Source organism: Tenrec ecaudatus, chromosome X, assembly GCF_050624435.1.
Source record: "Tenrec ecaudatus isolate mTenEca1 chromosome X, mTenEca1.hap1, whole genome shotgun sequence".
In the NCBI taxonomy this organism is placed as follows: Eukaryota; Metazoa; Chordata; class Mammalia; order Afrosoricida; family Tenrecidae; genus Tenrec; species Tenrec ecaudatus.
Genome location: NC_134548.1, coordinates 104,951,342 through 104,970,503, shown reverse-complemented (window position 1 = coordinate 104,970,503; position 19,162 = coordinate 104,951,342). Strand labels below are relative to the sequence as shown.

At 38.0% G+C, this 19,162-nt stretch overlaps 1 non-coding gene across 1 annotated transcript; it reads right to left on the bottom strand.

The window, feature by feature from the left end:
- Window positions 1-675: 675 nt before the first annotated feature.
- Window positions 676-736, bottom strand: LOC142435264 (U7 small nuclear RNA). The gene has a single exon (XR_012781357.1). It is a non-coding gene; the product is annotated as a U7 small nuclear RNA (small nuclear RNA).
- Window positions 737-19,162: the final 18,426 nt, after the last annotated feature.

Below are 19,162 nucleotides of genomic sequence, written 5' to 3'. Positions count from 1 at the left end.
TATATTTCATTACTATTGGATACCTACAAGCATGATATTCCTCTACAAGGTGTTCATTCTGTGTGTATCTGTCCAGGCTAGGCTTTGCTTTCTGTCTTCCTGTCATGTTCCTAACCTAGCAAATCCTTAATCTTCATGGTATTTGCACTGCTTAGTTCAATATCAGTTATAAATGCAATGAATATCCCTTGGTCACTGACCGAATGATGAGAAGGGTGGCCATATCTGACTCTCTGTGTTCCCTATAGCCGTAAGACAGTGCTCAGACATACCTGCGCTATCCATCCTCCTTTAACCTACTCTGACACCAACCATTCCTACCATGGTACTCAAATTCTATGCTGGGTTTGTTAATTCATTGGAATTGGCACACAGAACTCACCCAAATCCTCACAACTGGACCAATAATAAACTGGTGGCATAGTGGTTCCTCATTGGGCTGTGAACTGCATGGTTAGCAGTTTGAAACCACTGGCTGCTCTGTGGAAGAGAGATGAGGCTTTCTACTCCCATATGGAGAAAATATTGAAGTTGTCAAGGATTTTGTCTTATTTGGATCCACAATCAATGATGGAAGCATCAGTCAAAGGATCAAGGATGCATCGCATTGGGTAAATCTGCTGTACAAGACCTCTTTTTTTTTTTGTTTGTTAAATAACTGTTTTACTGGTATGTGGGGGTTTTCCAGAAAAACCAGAAAACCTGCTAGACAAATTCTAAAAGAGCTGTAACATGATTCTGATTTCTGTGGGCTCTTGACATCAAGACTCCTTCCCCTTCACACAATACACTCAATAGAAACCCATCTTTCTGACACACCCCCTTCCCCTTAACCTCCAATTGCCCACAGGAATTTCATTCTAAAAGCTGAAATTAATTTACAAACTAGTGTGTTTTATTGTTTCAATGATCCCTCACATTGCTCAATATAAACTTCACATAAGTGCAATTAAGTTTTTAAACTTTCATGGTAGCTATTTTGTAATTGTGCAACTGTTGGTAGGCTACATTTACTCTTAGAAACCAGAGTTCACTTTCTCTCCTTTCATCCTTATAAATGTTCAAGAAAATCTGCTTGATAACAAAGCCCAATTTCATTGTATCGTCAGGCACATTGCCTTCTCCACTGGATTGTATCTTTGAAATGGTAGAGCAATGCAAAAATCTACCATGCCCATGTTTAATTCATTGGCTGACCTTTTAAAATGTAGACTTTGTCATTAAGCTAAAACTGATCCAAATCTTTAGATATACAGTGCAGCAATATTTAGACCTATAACAACTCTAAATTGGGGTCCAAGGTTTAAAAGTATGTTTTGGGGTTTAAACAAATTGATTTCTCTCTGTTCTTCCAAGTTCCACTCTGCTTTTTATCCATCTTTCACTCCTGAGTGATGAGGCGAATTAACTCCTTACAGTTAAAGGGAGCAGGGGACCCTTGGAGAGAGGAGACTTTTTTTATATATATAATTGCTTTTCATTGATTGTGGGTCTAAGTCACGAAACTGACTTTTCTGAGGTGGGAATTGTCACAAGTTTTCCTACCATCCCTCCAGTCTCCACCCACTTTCTCTGCCCATGCACCAGCACATACTCACTTGACAACTGCTTATTCTGTGTTATACTGATCCTAATTCTGAAACTGTGAGCTGAGAATTGCAACCAGGTCAATTTATCTCTGTTTCCCTGAGGACTAGCTCAGTGTTTGGGTTCACTGAGTTAATGTGGATAGAGTGATTAAATAATTATTTAATTGGATTTTAATTTTTTCCCTCTTGCTCTTTAACATTCTTCCTAGCCTAAAACTATGAACCAAGTTGGATAAAGGGCAAAACCTCACAATCACATTGGCCTGAGTTTCCCTCAGCTGTCATTCTGTCTAAATAAGGAAAGACACGACTTAGAATGGTATTACAATGGAAATAGAATATGTCTGAATTAGCATTTCAATTAGATTATTTTTTAAATTCCTTACTTTCATTCAGTGTACTCTGGTCAATAGGTTACTAAAAACATTCTCAATTGTTTATTGACACTGGCACAAACACAAAGCTAAATAGAAATACTAAAATTTATTATCATGGCTTCTTTTATAGGCTCTACATTTATCTGACAGCACCAATAAATATCTTTCTACATTTACAATAATATCCAAGTCTCATCAAAAAAAGATTTTTAAAACATCCTCATATCGACAGGAAATGACAGATACATGTAAGTGAAAACTAACTTTATTAGAAAAATAATTGCACTGAATTCCTATAATTGGTTGGCTCTAAAATCAACACAGTTTCAATTACTCAAGAATTCTGATGGAATTTCACCTCGTGAAAATGCAGGAAGTTAACCAATTTATTTATTTCTTTTAAAAGGTGGATACCATGAATAAAAATATACGATGTTATTTAAATCTAATTTTAAAACATAATTCCCATGATGAGAATTGCTCTATTTCTTAATCAGAGTCACTCTGGTGGAACTGCTTTAATAAAAGTTTCTTTTTTATATAGAATTTAGCTTTCCTATTAGAAAATGAATTCTTCGATCTCCAAATTACAAATTGGTTCACACTTTTAACCTTTTCTCCAATCCTGAAGCTTCCTGAGGCTGAATGAAGAGGATGCTTCCTGAGAACCCCATTGTCTTTAGGTTGAATTTCCATCCTGCACAATTGTGGGATTTGTATTATGTTAGTCCCTGATTTAACACCGTGACTGCCTGGAAAGATAGTGCCGAAAGAAAGAGGTGGAACTGAACATTTTCCAGGCTGTTACCCTTTCCATGGTTTCCCATTCATCAGAAAGCACCCAACCTCCCTCAGCTTCTTCCTGAAAATGAAAATCCTTTCTCATCAGAGAGAAGTTAGGACAGCATGAACAAGATATGCAACCTCAGGAAAAGGAAAGGAGTTGTGTATGCAAACGAAGGAGGTTTTTTTTATAGGTATCATAGAGTCACATCAAGTGTTGATACAACCCCCCAACAGATTGAAATTGCATGCATGGTTAAAATAAGGAATTGTATTCCTCTGAATCATGTTAGCGCACAGAATCCAATTGCTTAGAGATCGTTTTGTCCAACCCTCTCATTTCATTTCCAAACACTCAAGGAAGAACTTTGGCTTGACTCAAGTCATATGTTTTTTACAAACCTCACTCTGATCTAGAACTGAGGCCTCTGAACTCCCAGCCCAGGATGTTTCCCACCTCCTCAACCTGGCAAACAATGAATAAAGCAGAGATTTTTCTGGGCCTTCACACGTATCCTCTCTCTAACCTTCCTAGAAATTGATATGTATAGTGGTCTTCTTTTCAATATATATTTATACTGCAATGTATTTTATAACATGAAACCTTTTCTCCTGTAATGTTTTTATTGTTAGTAGTACTTATTAACTTTCCATGTAACTTTGATCACCCTTATAACACCTCTGTTCCCCTTCCTCACGGTGACCTGACTAGATTGTTTGACTGCCCGTAGGACTGATGAGCAGAGCTAGTAAAACCCAGTGTTGAGTGTCCAATCCCAGAGTGATCTCTTCTAGGATATTATTTTAAAAAATGAAAGATGATGCAGCAATTTCATTAATTAAAAATACAAATGTAATAAATTTGAAAAAAATGAAGCATTTTGAAATAAGAACATGGTAAAGTATCAATGCTCCAAGACTGTGTACAAAACAATTTAATCTTATAAAAACGTCACTTTAATTCCAGCTAATGGATATGGACACTTAAAAAATGTAAAGGAGCTGACGTGAATTGATAAACTCTGCCTCACCAAAGTAGGGCAATGTATATAAGATCTAGGCACTTTCTTTATTTTGCATATTGCATTAATGAGTATATAAAAGGCCTATTTAGATTTTCATTTAGATGTTTTATTTAGGATGGGAAATTAGATTATGTGTGTAATAAACTGCCACTGAATTATAATTACACATAAATCATCAGGGTATGAAGTTTTAAAAGTTTTATCAGATAATGTAAGCAGAGTAACAATAAATAATAAAATAGTGAGAAATAACAGTTGCTCTGAATTGTATATTACATATATCAAAATTAAATGACCATATATCACACTAAGAAAATTACATTTCTCCCTCTATGTGCTCTCTCTCTCTCTCTCTCTCTCTCTCTCTGTCTCTCTCGGTACTTTTCAGTCTGCCAACCCTAGGACTGGGGACATATTGGTTCGAAAGTGGACTGATTTTCCTTCTTTTTTAAAAATCATTTTATTGGGGGCTCATACAACTCTTATAACAACCCATCCATCCATCCATTGTGTCAAGCACTTTTATTTGTTGCCATCATCCTTCTAAAAACATTAGCTTTCTACTTGAGTCCTTGGTATCAGCTTCTTGTTTCCCCTCCCTCCCCCACCCTCTGTCCCTTGAGAGTTTATAAATTATCAAGAAATTATTTTTTTCATGCATCACACTGTCCAATGTCTCCCTTCACCCACTTTTCTGTTGTCTGTTCCCAGGGAGAGGGTTATATGTAGATCATTGTGATCAGTTTCCCCTTTCTCCCCTCCCCCCCCGACTTTCCCCTTACCCACCTGGTATCTCTATCCTCATTATTGGTCCTGAGGGGTTTATCTGCCCCAGATTCTATGTGTTTCCAGTTCTTATCTGTACCAGTGTACATACTCTGGTCTAGCCAGATTTCAAAGCTAGAATTGGTATCATGATAGTGGGGGTAGAGGGTGGGAGGAAGCATTAAAAAACTAGAGGAAAGTTGTATATTTCATCGGTGTACCCTGACTGACTCATTTCCTTCCCGTGACCCTTCTGTAAGGGGATGTCCAGTTGCCTAGAGATGGGCATTGAGTCTCCAGTCCATACTCCCCCTCATTCACAATGACATGATTTTTTTGTTCTTTGATGCCGATAGCTGATCCTATCAACACCTCGTGATCACACAGGCTGGTGTGCTTCTTCCATGTGGGCCTTGCTGCTTGTCAGCTAGATGGGCCCTTGCTTATCTTAAATCCTTTAAGACCCCAGATGCAATATGTTTTTGATAGCGAGGCACCATCAGCTTTCTTCACCACATTTGCTTCTGCACCCTCTTTGTCTTCAGCAGTCATGTCTGGAAGGTGAGCATCATGGAATAGAACAGAGCATTCTTGCATTGAGGGAGTACTTGAGTAGAGGCCCAGTGGCCACCTGCTACCTTAATACTAAGACTATAAATATATGCACATAGATCTACTTCCCCATTGTCATATGTAAATGTGCTGATTTTCATTTGGGGATCCTTCCGAAACCACAACTGGTCAGATCAGAGTAAATGCTTATTCCAAGTTGTAATAATCAAATTCTTCTCCTAGGAGTTAGGACTTGTGATATGAATATTTAGATTTGTCTCTGTTGTTTGATTAATATGAGAAGGTAGAAATCCGTGTACTGTGCAGAGACTGTATTTGTCTGTGTTTTTGCTGATACCATGAAAGTTAATAAATAGGGGTGTTTTTATGGATTGTATTGTGTCCTCCCATAATAAGTACTGAGATCTTGTGGTTTCCAAACAAACAAACAAACAGTCTGCCATTGAATCATTTCCAACTCATAACCACCTTGTATAGAGTTTCCAAGGTTATAAATCTTTCCGGAAGCAGATAGCCTCTTCTATTACTCATTGAGTGGCTATTGGGTTTGAACCTCTGATCTTTAGCTTGGCAGCCAAGCATAACCCTCTATGCCACCAGGGCTCCTGTACCTGTGGCTAGAGTTTGGAACAAATTTTCTTTTTCATGTTAATTATATCACACTGAAGTTGGGGGTGGGTTTTAAATCTATTCACTTCATAAGTTATAAAAAGAGTTAGAGATTTTTAATTCTAGGTAGGAACACAGGGAAAGACAAATGCCATGTGAGGATTGTCTACAAGTCAAGGAAGAAGCAATACCCAGGACTGCCTATAAGGAACTTATATGAAAGACCAAGATCCTGATTTGGACTTGTAGCTTCTAGAGCAGCGGTTCTCAACCGGTGGGTCACGACCCCTTTGGGGGGTCGAACAACCCTTTCACAGGGGTCACCCAATTCATAACTGTAGCAAAATTTTAGTTATGAAGTAGCAATGAAAATAATTTTATGGTTGGGGGTCACCACAACATGAGGAACTGCATTAAAGGGTAGCGGCATTGGAAATGTTGAGAACCACTGCTCCAGTGTTTTAGGGGAAATAGATTTCTGTCCTTTTAAAATGCCCACTTGAGCGTTTCTCATACAATGGCATTAGGAAACCAAAACAGACATGAAAAAGATTAAGCAATTACTTGGCTTCTACAGCACTTTTCATTCTTTTGTTCTATTTACTCATGAGGTCAAGTTGCCTTGCTTTCCACTTTGGATTTCCTTGAAGTGCTGTGTTTCTCACAATAAATCCCCTTTTCCACGGAAACAAATTTCAGTGGCTTTCTGTTACGTACAGCCAAATGCATGTAAGATAAGAAATTCACATTTTCCTTCTCTTTGCTCTCTCCCTATTTTCTACAAACATGCAAGCAACTTGCACACACATACATAAACACATTCATGTATTCATGCATATACACACCTATATAAACTATGAGCCAAGATTCTTGTAATTGATATACTGGAAGACTTTGAACCCTTATCATTTGCCACATTGTCATTATTAATTGTATTCAGATCAGTTAAAATGCTTCTGGGCTATCTATAAAAACAACTGGAAATGATTCATGTGGGTCATCTATTCTCAAAGCTTTGCCATATATTGTCTTATTTCCCTTCTCCTCATTAATCTCTCAATTAATAAGAGATCAGACATCCTGGCTTAGTTTTACTGATATTTCTAATTATTCAGGTGCCCAGAATTATAGAAGCAGTGGTCAAGAAATCAAACAACTTATTGCATTGGACAAATATGCCGCACAAGACCTATTTAAAGTGTTACATAGCAAGGATGTCATTTTGAGGATTGAAACGTGCCTGACCCAAGCCATTACATTTTCAATCACCTTATATGCATGTGAAATCTTGCCAATGAATAAGGAGGATTGGAGAAGGTTTGATGCATTTGAAAGTTAATAGATATACAGCCATAAAGCTTCTTTGAATCAAGGATGTTGAGACTTCAACTCAACTGCTTTGGACTGCTATTATGAGAGATGAATCCCTACAGAAGACATCAGAAAGAAGACCCTCGGTGAGATGGATTGGCATAGTGACTGATTGCAACAATTGGCGCAGACATAACACTTGTGAAGATGATGAAGGACCAGGCAGTGTTTACTCCTGCTGTACATAAGAATGCTTTAAGGTAGAACTAATTCAAAGACCCTAATACGACAACATGTGGTGTAGTGGGTTCCTCTTTGGGCTAACCACAAGGTCAGCAGTTCAAATGCACCAGCTACAAAATGGGGCTTCTGCTCCTGTAAAGATTTACAGCCTTGATAACCCTAGTCTGCCCTTGTACAGGGTTGATGTAAGTTGGAATCAAGTCCGTGGCATTGAGTTTGTTTTACAAACCCTGATGCAGGGTCTTCTTGCTACATGTAAGCAAGATGTAGCCATTCATCTTTATGCTGGCATCATAGAAATAAAGCATTTTAGGAATGAACTGTATGCTTCAGTTTTTATCCATCTATAAAATTCCAAATATTGGAATAGTTATAATGGCATAGAGATGTGAAAGCATTTTTTTCACATTTTATTATCTTAGAAATTGATTTGTAACTGATGAAATCAAAGTGCTGCCCAGTCATTATAAAGTAACTGAACGTATAGGGTCAACCATGTGATAATCCATTTATGTTAATAATAATAAATGTTAATTAGAGTAAAGTCCAGTAATATAATTTTTGCTATATTTTATCATATATAGTTAGAAGATAGTCACATATCATCATGTCAAAAGACTGTTGTTGTTAGGCACTGTCTTATACTGGCACAGAGACCATATGCATGACCGTAGACTTGGCCAAGCATATCCTTTTCCAGGGACTGGTCCCTCCTAATGGCATGTCCAAAGTACATGAGACTGTCTTGCCACTCTAACTACTCTTGTTTGTTTTTTCAAAAACAACTTTATTCATGACACATTTTTAATTAATCATTTTATTGAGGGACCCTTACAAATCTTGTAACAATCCATCATTCAACAGTATTAAGCACACCTGTACATATGTTACCATCAACATTTCCAAAACAAATTCTTTCTACTTGAGCTCTTGGATATCAGCTCCTCTTTTTATCTCCTCCCTCCCCAACCTTCCCATCCTCATGAATCCTTGATCAATTATATATTATTTTTATTGTTTTGTGTCTTACTCTGTCCGATGTCACCCTTCACTCACCTTTCTGTTATATATCCAAACTTGTGATGGATTCCCTCTTTCTCCCTTCCCCCCTCACTCCCATCCCACTACCCTCCTAAATCACTACTTCCACTAATGTTCCTAAGGGTTTTTATCTGTCCTGAATTTCATATGTCCAGAGCTCTTATCTGTACCAATGTGTGTACTCCAGTATAGCCGTATTTGTAAGGTAGAACTGAGTCGTGGTAATGTGTGTGTGTGGGGGGGGAGCATTCAGGAACAGGAGGAATGGTATGTTTCATTGGTGCTATACTGCAGCCTGGTTGGATCATCTCTTTCTTGTAACCCCTCTTTGGTGGGATATCCAATCATCTATAGATGGGCTTTGGGTCTCCACTCCAACCCTCCTCCTTCACATTAATATAATTGTTTCTTTTGGATCTTTTGGTACGTGATCCCATCGACACCTCATAATCACACAGGTTGGTGTGCTTTTTCCATGTGGGCTTATTTACTTGCCTGCTAGATGGAAGCTTGTTTAACTTCAAGCCTTTAAGACCCCAGATGCTACATCTTTTGATAGCCCAGCACCATCCGCTTTCTTCACCACATTTGCTCATGCACCTATTTTGTCTTCAGCGAGCATGTAGGTAAGGTGAGTGTCAAAGAGTGCCACGCTATTAAAACAAACTGTTTTTGTGTTAAGGGATGCCTTGAATAGAGGCCCAAATTCTGTCTGCTAGCTTAATACTTAACATATATATATATATATGTACATTGGCCACTATCCCTTTTGTTATAAATTAATATATTTACATATATACATACCTATAGCTATACCTTGACAAATAACTTTTGCCTCCGACTTCTTTCTTCTATTTCCTTTCACCTTACTCCTATCCCACTATCATGGCTCTTAGTAATTCCTCTTGGATACATTGCACTTGATCAAACCCCACCAGGCCTTACACACACTCCTGATCATCAATTTTAGATCTCTTGTTGGTTCCTTATCCCTGAGATTGTTGGCTCTCCACTCCCCCTCCCCGCCCCCTCCTCTCCCATGTCCCTCCAGAACCACCGGTCCCCTTGTCTTCTCATTGGAATTGTTCATCCTGCCTATTTTATATAGACAGACAAAGAAAAACAAAAACCAATAGCTAGTTCCAGGTCTGTCTGCTGACCCTTATGTATGTTTTCTGATGAAGTATGATGAGGTGCCAAGCCCTGTGTCTCGAGTCAGAAGTCTATTTTCAGGATTCCTTGGGGACTTGGTTACTTAGCTCCTTTTGCTGCCCTGTTGCACAGCCTTCTAGTTTCACCCCGCTGATATGTCACATTTTTTTAAAAGCTTCCAACCCTGGAAATGGGTCACAAAATGAACAAAATCCACTTCCCACCTTCCTGTTCCCACTTCCTCACATTGCTTCCAAATAAAGGGGGTAGGGGTGGCAAAGGAAAACAAAACAAACAAACAAAAACCTAGAGGGAAAAAATACCCAGAAAACCCAGGGGGTCAGGGGAATTTAAACTGGAGCCACTGTGAGCTGAATGGAGATCATTGGGCTATAGATATTTGAGAAGAAAGACACCCAAAACAGAAAAAGAAACACAAAAGGAAACAAATAGATCACCAGGTAATCTGGAGGGGCAGGAAGCCAGAGACAATGAGGTGGGAGTGGGTATGTCAAGAGCTGGCAGAACAGGAAGGAGGAAGGAGGGGGTAAAAAACAGGGAGGAGATGGAGGGAACAAGCAGAACAGTTTGGCATCCTTCCAGAGCTATCAGTGAGAAAAAATAAATAAAACACTTTTTTCAACTGTTATCTATAATGTACACAGAGTCAAATATTTTATAATCACACAGTCAAATACTTTTCCATAGTCAGCAAAACACAAGTATACATCTCTCTGGTGTTCTCTACTTTCAGTCAATATCCATCTTACATCAGGAATGATATTCCTCGTATCCTCTTCTGAATCCAGCGTGAATTTCTGGCTGCACCCTATCTACTGCTGTACATGAATTAACTTCAGAAAACTGTTATTTCTTCATGATATTAATGATCTTGTTCTAGAATTTTCTTCTTCAGTTGGGTCACCTTTCTTTGAAATCAGCATAATATGAGTCTCTAACAGTTGGTTGGCCAAGTGGCTAGCTTCCAAATGTATTGGCACAGATTACCTTTTGAAATCGTTGGATGTCGAGTAGTTTGGGAGTGGCATACAGAGATTGTGCATATTCTTCCCATCTTCTTTAATGCTTTCTGAAACATGCAATATTTTACATATATAATTTTGCATATTTCATGGGTAAAATGTAGAAGGCTTAAGTATTCCCACTCAGGCTTAAATTTTTCTTTAGTGTTTTTTAGTTTGTGATATGCCAAGTGGGTTTTCCCTTGTGTTTTCTAACTCTAGGTCTTTGTACATTTCATTATAAGGCTTTACTGCATCTTCTTGAACTGCCTTTTGAAATTCTCTGTTAAGCTTTTAAAAATAATAATTTCTTCATTTGGATTAGTTTCTATACATTCTAGAGTAAGTTTCAGAGTCTCTATTAGTATTTTCTGTATTTCCTGTCATTATAATAGCTGTATTCTTTCTTCACATATGATATTCCTAATGTTATAATGCATCTTACCAGGTCTTCGGTTATTCATGTTAATTGAGTCACACCTGTTATTGAGATGGCCTCTAAATACAGGTAGGGTATACTCAATTTCATATTTTGTCTTTCAAGGACCCTTTAACTTGAACCTGAAATGAGATATGAGAAAGTGATGGTTTGTTCCCCAGTTAGCTTCTGGTCTTATTTTAGCTGATGATATTTAGTGCCTTCATCATCTCCTCCCACAGATGTATTCCAATTGATTCCTTTGTAGTATTCCATCATGTGATGCCCACATGTATAGCCTCTGTTTATGTTGATGATAAATGGTGTTTGAGATGAAAAATGCATTAGTCTTGCAAAATTTTATCATATGATCTTCACCTTTTTGTTTCTATCACTACGGCCAGGTTTTCCAATTACTAATCTTTTTTTTGGTGGGGGGGGAGACTTTCACATTCCAATTATCAGTAATCATCACTGCTTCTTATTTGTATATTTGATAAATTCCAGCCATAAACAATCATAGAATTCTTCAGTTTCTTCATCATAGGCTTTAGTAATTGATGCCTAAATTTGAATGGTTGTTTGCTGATAGGTGCCATAGAGCCAATTCTGAACCCCAGTGACCTTATGCACAACAAAACAAAACTCTGCCCAGTCTGTGTTGTCCTCACAATTGTTCCTATGCTTGAGCCAATTCTTACAGCCACAGCATCAATCCATCTCATTGAGAGCCTTCCAATTTTTTTTTTTTACTGTTCCTCCACTTTGCCTAACAGGATGGGCTTCTCCAGGCACTGGTCTCTCTTGACAAGGTATCAAAAAATGTAAGATGAAGTCTCACCATCCTTGTCTCTAAGGTGCACTCTGGCAATATTTCTTCCAACACAGATAGATTTGTCCTTTTAGCAGTCCAAATTTGAATAGTAGTTATAGAAACTTAACTTCCTTGTAGGCACATAGATATTATCCTATCAGAGACAGAATGTTACTTCAATACATTGAAATGTTCTTTTTGATGAGGAATATGCTGGCATTCTTCTAGAATTTGACATTCCTAACATTCCTAACATAGTACTCTTGTATAAACTGAGTTTTTCAGCACAAAAAAATGTGCTGAAAAACTGGGGTTTGGCTTATACACGGGTCAGTGGTACCCCAGCGAGGTGTAACATCTCACTGCCCCCCCCCCACCGAGGTAATGGGACAAGCGCCCATTATCTTGTGGATGATTGCCATTTCTCCACTGTTCATGGCTTTGGATGTTTATTTACTCACATCTAACCAATCAGAGCCATCCTATGACGTGGACGGCTCCAATTTGCAAAAGCACCCATAGTAATTCACTTATGCCGGCAGCTGAACTGGTAAGGATGTGTCTGTGGCTGCGATCTGTCTTCTCCTCTGGTCTCTGTGTTAATTCACATCCTACATACCTCGCCCACATGGACAACACCCCGCTCCTCTTGGTTAACATGTCACAGGTTGGGGGGGGGGGGGCGGGGCACTACTATGAAAGTTCTTTTTCAGTCTTGCTTTTTTATACTATTAGAAATGGATATTCTTGAACCAAAACAAAAATGCCAGTCATATGAGGCTGGTTTCAAAATGAAGGGTGTGTCAAGAGCAGAAGAGAGCAATAACAGTATTGCAAGTAGGGAATTCTGTGTTAACGAAAAGCAAGTGGCAGAAAATGAAGGCTGACTTGGAACAGATTCCAACAGCTAAAAAAGCTCGTCATGGCTTAACGTCTTTTTATGGGGCCCTAGAGAGTGAATTGCATAAATGGGTTATGGAGTGTCATCAAAATGGTTACTGCGTAACATGCATGGCAATCCGCATATGTGCTCTACAAATGGCTAAGCATGACAAATATAAAGCACCAGGCATTGAAAAATTTGCTGCACTTCATGAATAGGTTTGGCCTACTATGTTTGAGACAAAGAACAAAGATTTCCCAGAAATTGCCACAAGACCTGGAAGAAAAAATTATGTCATTCCAGTCATTTATTATAAAACAAAGAAGGATTTATAATTATGACCCGGCAGATTTGGGGAATATGGATGAAACTGTCATGACTTTTGATCTTCCAAGTAACAGAACTGTGGCAAGTTTAGAAGAACAAACCATTTTTCTCAAAACCACAGGAAGTGAAAAAAAAAAACACTTTACAGTTTTCTATCATGTTTGGCTAAGAGGAACTAAGCTGTGTCCTGTCATTGTTTTTAAAAGAACGACCTTGCCTAAAAAGATCAATTTCCCACCAAGAATTACTGTGCATGCACATGTTAAAGGCTGGATGGATGAAGACAGAACAAAAAAAAGTGGCTGGAGGAAATTTGGAACTGACGACCAGGAGCAGCCTTAAAGAAAAATCTATTGTTACTTGTTTGGGATAGGTTCAGAGTCCACCTCTCGGATTACATAAATAAATTGGCAAAATCTAGTAAAGTTACTTTAGCCGTTATTCCAGGTGGGCTTACATGTGTACTGCAGTCTCTGGAATGTCTTTGAATAAGCCTGTTCTTTTTTTTTCATAACCCTAACCATAACCCTAACCTTTGAATAAAGACCATTTGCGAAGGATGTGGCATGAATGGATGTCATCTGGTCAAGCCTGACTAACAAAAAGAGGAAATCTCAGGAAGCCTGACAAAGAGTTAATAGCAAAGTGGGTTCGAGATGCATGGGAAGACATTCTGGAAGACATGGTGTGACGTGACTTCCAGAAATGTAGTATTAGTAATGCTACGGATGGCAGTGAAGTCTGCACTTTGCATGAAAATGACAGCAGTGATGGTGATGAGGGCGATCTCAGTGAGGACAGTGTCTATGATGACCTCACACCAACTGAAGCTCTGCAATTTGTCAAGGTAGAAGAGATGAAGAAAAAAACCGATGGAGGTACTGTCAGCCATCCAAACAGATATGCTTGAACAATGTTTCCAAGGATGGAATACAGATTTGACAAATATATTAAGTGTAATTGAGAGTAGTTTAAAGGTGATGAGGTTTTCGTAAAACGAATTTAAATATATAGCTTTGAGAAAAATATCTGGTGTTTTTTGGTGTACCCCTTGTATTTGAGTACCTTCCAAGCTGAGGGCCTCATTTTCTGGTGCTATATCAAACACTGTTTTGCTATTCTTTCTAAGGGTTTCAGTGGTTAATATTTATAAGTCGTTTCAGTGTGTGCCATCTCTTCCTTCTTCTTAGTCTGTACTTACTCTAGAAGTTTTACTGAAACATGTTCAGCCTTGGTGACCCTGCTCATATTTAAAATATTGGTGGCATTGCTGCCAACCTCACAGCAACACACAAGCTACTACAGAAGGAAAAACTGGTAAATAACTGGGGCTCAATATGTTATTAATTTAAAGTTCTGGGGAAATTAAAGGCTTCACACGTGCTAAAAAAGAAAGCTAAATAATATAAATTTCAATAATAAAATTGTACAGGCTTTAAAATAAAATTTTCAATAAAGATCGATTATGCTCAGTAAAGCAAAGGGTCATCAAAAGAGAAGACCTTCAACAGCATGGATTGACACATTGGCTGAAATAATGGGTTCAAATAGAACAATTGTTTTAATAGTGCAGGACTGAGCATTGTTTTGTTCTGTTGTACATGGGATCACTAGTGGGAACAAATTCAATGGCATGTACCAACAGCAAAAGAGGATTTTAAAGCCAGTCTCTATCCCTATCCTTATATCCATATTTAAGTTGGAAACAAGGATTTACTGAGAAGTTATGAGTAATGTACACGTGTATATCTGGAGCCGAATAAATGAAAGACCCTAGTTATGGGAGGCAGATAAGTAAAAGATAATACTACTTGTACAAAAGCAACTTAACATATAATTGCCTAGAAATGCATGCTCTATAAATTTTCTCAGTATCCACATTATTTGTAAAAACAATAAGTATAATATGAAATAAAGGAGAAAACTATTATGTGTCCAGGTGAGTAGGAGAAACTTCTAGGCAAAGAGAAATTTTAGTGCACACATCCATTGAAAAAAATCATCATTGAAGCCCAAACTGTGTAAATATTGTGTTCAACTCTCAAGTTGTACTTAAAATGATACACAATAATTACATTGGCAGACAAAAAGACTAATAATTTCCTAACAGAGGGTGAAGCAGAAATAAAGGTTCACACAGTAATATGTATATCATATTTTGGGGAATTTGATTAGGTTCATTTGGCTATTATATCATGAAAAATTGTTAAAGTCTAGATACAAAGGATTCTGTAAGCTAGGCAAAATGGAAGAAAACAAAACTCAAAGCCATAGAGTCAATTCTGGCTCATGGCGACCTTATAGGACATTGTGCCTGTGGGTTCCGAGACTAATTTTGGGAGTAGAAAACCTCCTTTTTAATCCAGCAGAGCACCTGGTGGTTTCAAAACGGTAGAACTTTTGCATCATAGCCAACCAAAGAGCTTGGAATTTCTCTTTGCGTGCAGTGGCAAGTGACTTGAAGGGCAAGAACATGCAAAATTTTGATCAAGAAAGACTTATGATCATGGAGTTTTAGGGAAATAAATATAATGCCATAAGTATGATTTCAGGGTGTACATGAGCTTGAAGCTTAAAGCAAAAAAAAAGTAATAGAGAGTTCATTGCGGTAATCTGGGTTAGTAAAGTGGCAGCAGATACAGAAGAGAGGAAAGAATTTTAGAGATAAGAGGAACAAGGATTCTACAGATATGATTGGCTGTGAAGGACAAGGAAGACAAAGGAGTATTAAAAGGTAGAGTAATATTCAGAGAAACTAAAAAACAAACTAATTTTAGGAAAGTTTATTACTTCAATTTTAGGTATGCTGAATTGGAGCCAATATGATGTCATTCATTACATAAGTTAGTTCATAATGGAGAAAGTAGAGATGAGAATATCCACTTCATGAACATATATATACACAATATATTAGATACTATAGTGTTTATAGACTCTTAGCCATATACTAGGAATAGTTAGAGAAATGAAAGTACCCAGAGGTCTGTCCCCATGAGTTTACAACCCCCACTACTTTATTAAATGTTATAGTATGTTTTATAGTCCTATCAGAAGTTAGAAAAGAGAGAAATAAATGTAGGTCAGAATTATCACTGAAAACTTCTTGAAAGAGATGGCATTTTTGTCTGAGACAAAGTAAAGTCTGCATGACTTATGGAGCATCTAACAATCGTGTCAAATAATTATGCATTATAAGCACAGTCATCACTCACTTGTCTGTGGAGATTTGTGCATTGCTATGATGGCTGACTAGATTTCATTGGTGCTTTCAAACTAAGAAGGAGTGAGAAGGCATGCCTGTTGAGCTACATTCAGAAATTAGCCAATGATGACCCTGTGGATCGCAACTGCCCAGTCTTGAGCATGGCGTTACAATGAGCAAGCATTGGACAACTAAACAGCAGCTAGCACTAACAGGCTAACACAATTGGTAACATTTTCCTATACCTTCTCCATCTGGTTATATAACTCTGTTTCTAATAAAGTTCTTACAGCATCTTTACTGAACAACATAATTATCGTAGTGTGTTAGTCTGGGTTGACTAGAGAAAAAAACAACAGAGACACTCATATTTGTATGAGAGAGAGCTTTATATCAAAGAGTAATTGTATATTAATAAAATATCCCAACCCAGTCCAGATCAAGTCCAGAAGTCTGATGTTAGCCCATATGTCTGAAACCAGTCTATAAAATCCTCTTCAGACTCATGCAACATATGCAATGATGCTGAATGCAGGAAGACCACAGGTCAGTGGGTGGAAAGTCTGGTGGAAGCAACTCAGCGCTGGTACGGTTCTCCATGGGGCCCCTCTAGCTCCACGGTTCCTGCTGCCATCAGTATAGCTCCGTGTGGCTTGTCAATAGAATGTGACGCAGGAAGAATGTGTCCCACCTCCAGGGAGGAAGACAGAAGTTCCCAGAATCCCCAGGAGAAGGCCATGCCCTCACAGAGGCATCATTGGCTATGACCTGATTGACAGGCTAGACTCCACCACTTTGCTCACGTTGACCAGACATTATGTAACTGCCACACTTAGCTTGTGATGTGGGTAAGTAAAAGAAATAAAATATTGAGTTACCTTAGAGGCTGAAATAAATAACTGATATCAAATTTCATGCACTTTTGACAGGCATTGGCTATGGTGAACAGTGGCGTATGGAGAACCCCAAGGAGGAAGAGAGGAATGAGAGGCGGTAATGGGGTAGAATATGGGTTGATGGGGTTGATGAGAGGTTTCAACTGTTGAGTACAAAGGTTATGATCTGAAATGTTAATTCCCTGCTCCCCCCCCTCAATTAAAAATAATAAAGTATTTACTCTGCAGAGCATTAGACTGGGTTGGGAGGAGCTATATTTTGATAGAGATAATCATCACAACTTAGCACAAATGATCAAACGGGAGGCAAAGTCATTTCTGAAAATTGTAAATTGAAACCTTTCTGATATGGTGCAAAAGAGTCACTTGTAAACTCTGTTCCAAATGACAGGGCTCAATAAGTACCAGTTGGCAAGTGATGTAAAATGGTGTGGGACTTATCAGTGTAAGAAAACTAGTTTACAAGCTGCATTCTGCTTTTTAACATAAAGCATTTATTTTTAAGTCAATTTCAGTTTGACTAAAAAGGTAAATAAAAAGATTATTTTATTTTTTTTTAAAGTTCCTTTTAATTCTAATATTGCAAGTGAAGATTTGGATGAAAGTAGGAAAGGAAGAGAATTCAGTAGCTTTTTGGCTAGAAAGGTTTGGCATTCTTCCATAACTCGCCTGCTACAAGAGCCAGAATTTGATTCTGGGAGAGCTGAAAGTTTCTCCATGCTGCTCCAGTGGCCCAGAGATTCTGGCTTTGGAGAACACCATCTGGAGCAGTGTGAATGACAAAGTCAAACCTCCCACATACATTTGCCTGGCTCGGCAAATCAACTTCAGAGCAAGGGCACAGGCTACCTCTTGGGTTTCATCAGCTTTCTTCCTCGGTGTATGGATTTCTCTAAGGTGCCACTGCATGTCAAAGAGAATACGGCATTTTTCCCAGGTGCTGTAGATTACATGTAGTCCAATTGTGAATTGTTTTTTATCTAGTTCCTTGGCAACTTTCGATAATGAGTTTCCTATATCATCTTCTCTGTGAATCCCGGGGCTTTCCTTGTGTATAAACCTTAACAAGTGTTTTTGGCAGAAGAGGGGGTTTTTCTTCCCCCTTGTTTGTTTTTGTGATTGTTTGATAAATGGGAACAAATGTGGCTAGTGAGTCTTAACTGAATTCCACGGACTATCTCAATCTTGGTTATCACCTTAGTCTGCCAGTTATTTTAGTGATACCTTCTTTTGTTTCATTACCTTTGGCAAAATTAAAAATTCTGGAATCATAGCCATAGATTTAATAACCAAATAATGTAGTCTTACACTTTTATGCTAATTTATGCTGTCTTGTTCCAGGCCTACAAGAAAATCTGAAGACCATCTCTAATACCACTTTGAACTCTTTTTTTTTTGGTCTACATACCACCAAGCTGAGAAAGAAAGAATTACAGTTGCCCGTCCAGTCCAATGGATGTCTGCTATTGATGCTTTCTTGTGTAACAAAAATAACATTTTCCCTTTTCCCTCTCCATTTTAATAAGCAAATACAGATCAACTTCAGTATAAAGCCAAGATGGTGCTAGTGATCAAAAGTGATAACATACAATCTGCTCATTTGATCTATTTCCAAAACTAAAATCTTCTTAAACCAGTTGCTCTTGAATTGATTCCTACTCGTGGCATCCTCATGTGCATCTGAGTAGAACTGTGCTCAGGAGGGCTTTAATGACTGATTTATCCGAGCCTATTCACGAGGCTGTTATTCCCGGGCAACTCTGGGTAGACTCATAGTGCCAAACTTACAGTTAGCAGCTGACCAGGTTAATCCCTTGCACCACCAAGGAACTCCATGCAATATTCTTATACCTTGATTTTTAAGTACAACACATTAGTTCAACTTGTTGGCAGTGGTCATAAAATAAGTTCAACATAAGCAAATTGTCAGAATTTAAGTCAGAGAAAAGCTCTCAGAATTTTTCTCTTTAACTTATAAAACATAATTAATGATATTAACAGGATGTCGATTAGATCTCCTAGTTTACCTGACTTTTTAAAAGTATAGATTCAAAAAATATGTTTATTATATACTTTACATTAAGCATTTCAAGAGAGAAAGTAATTACAATAATTTCAAAATGTAGTCCTTA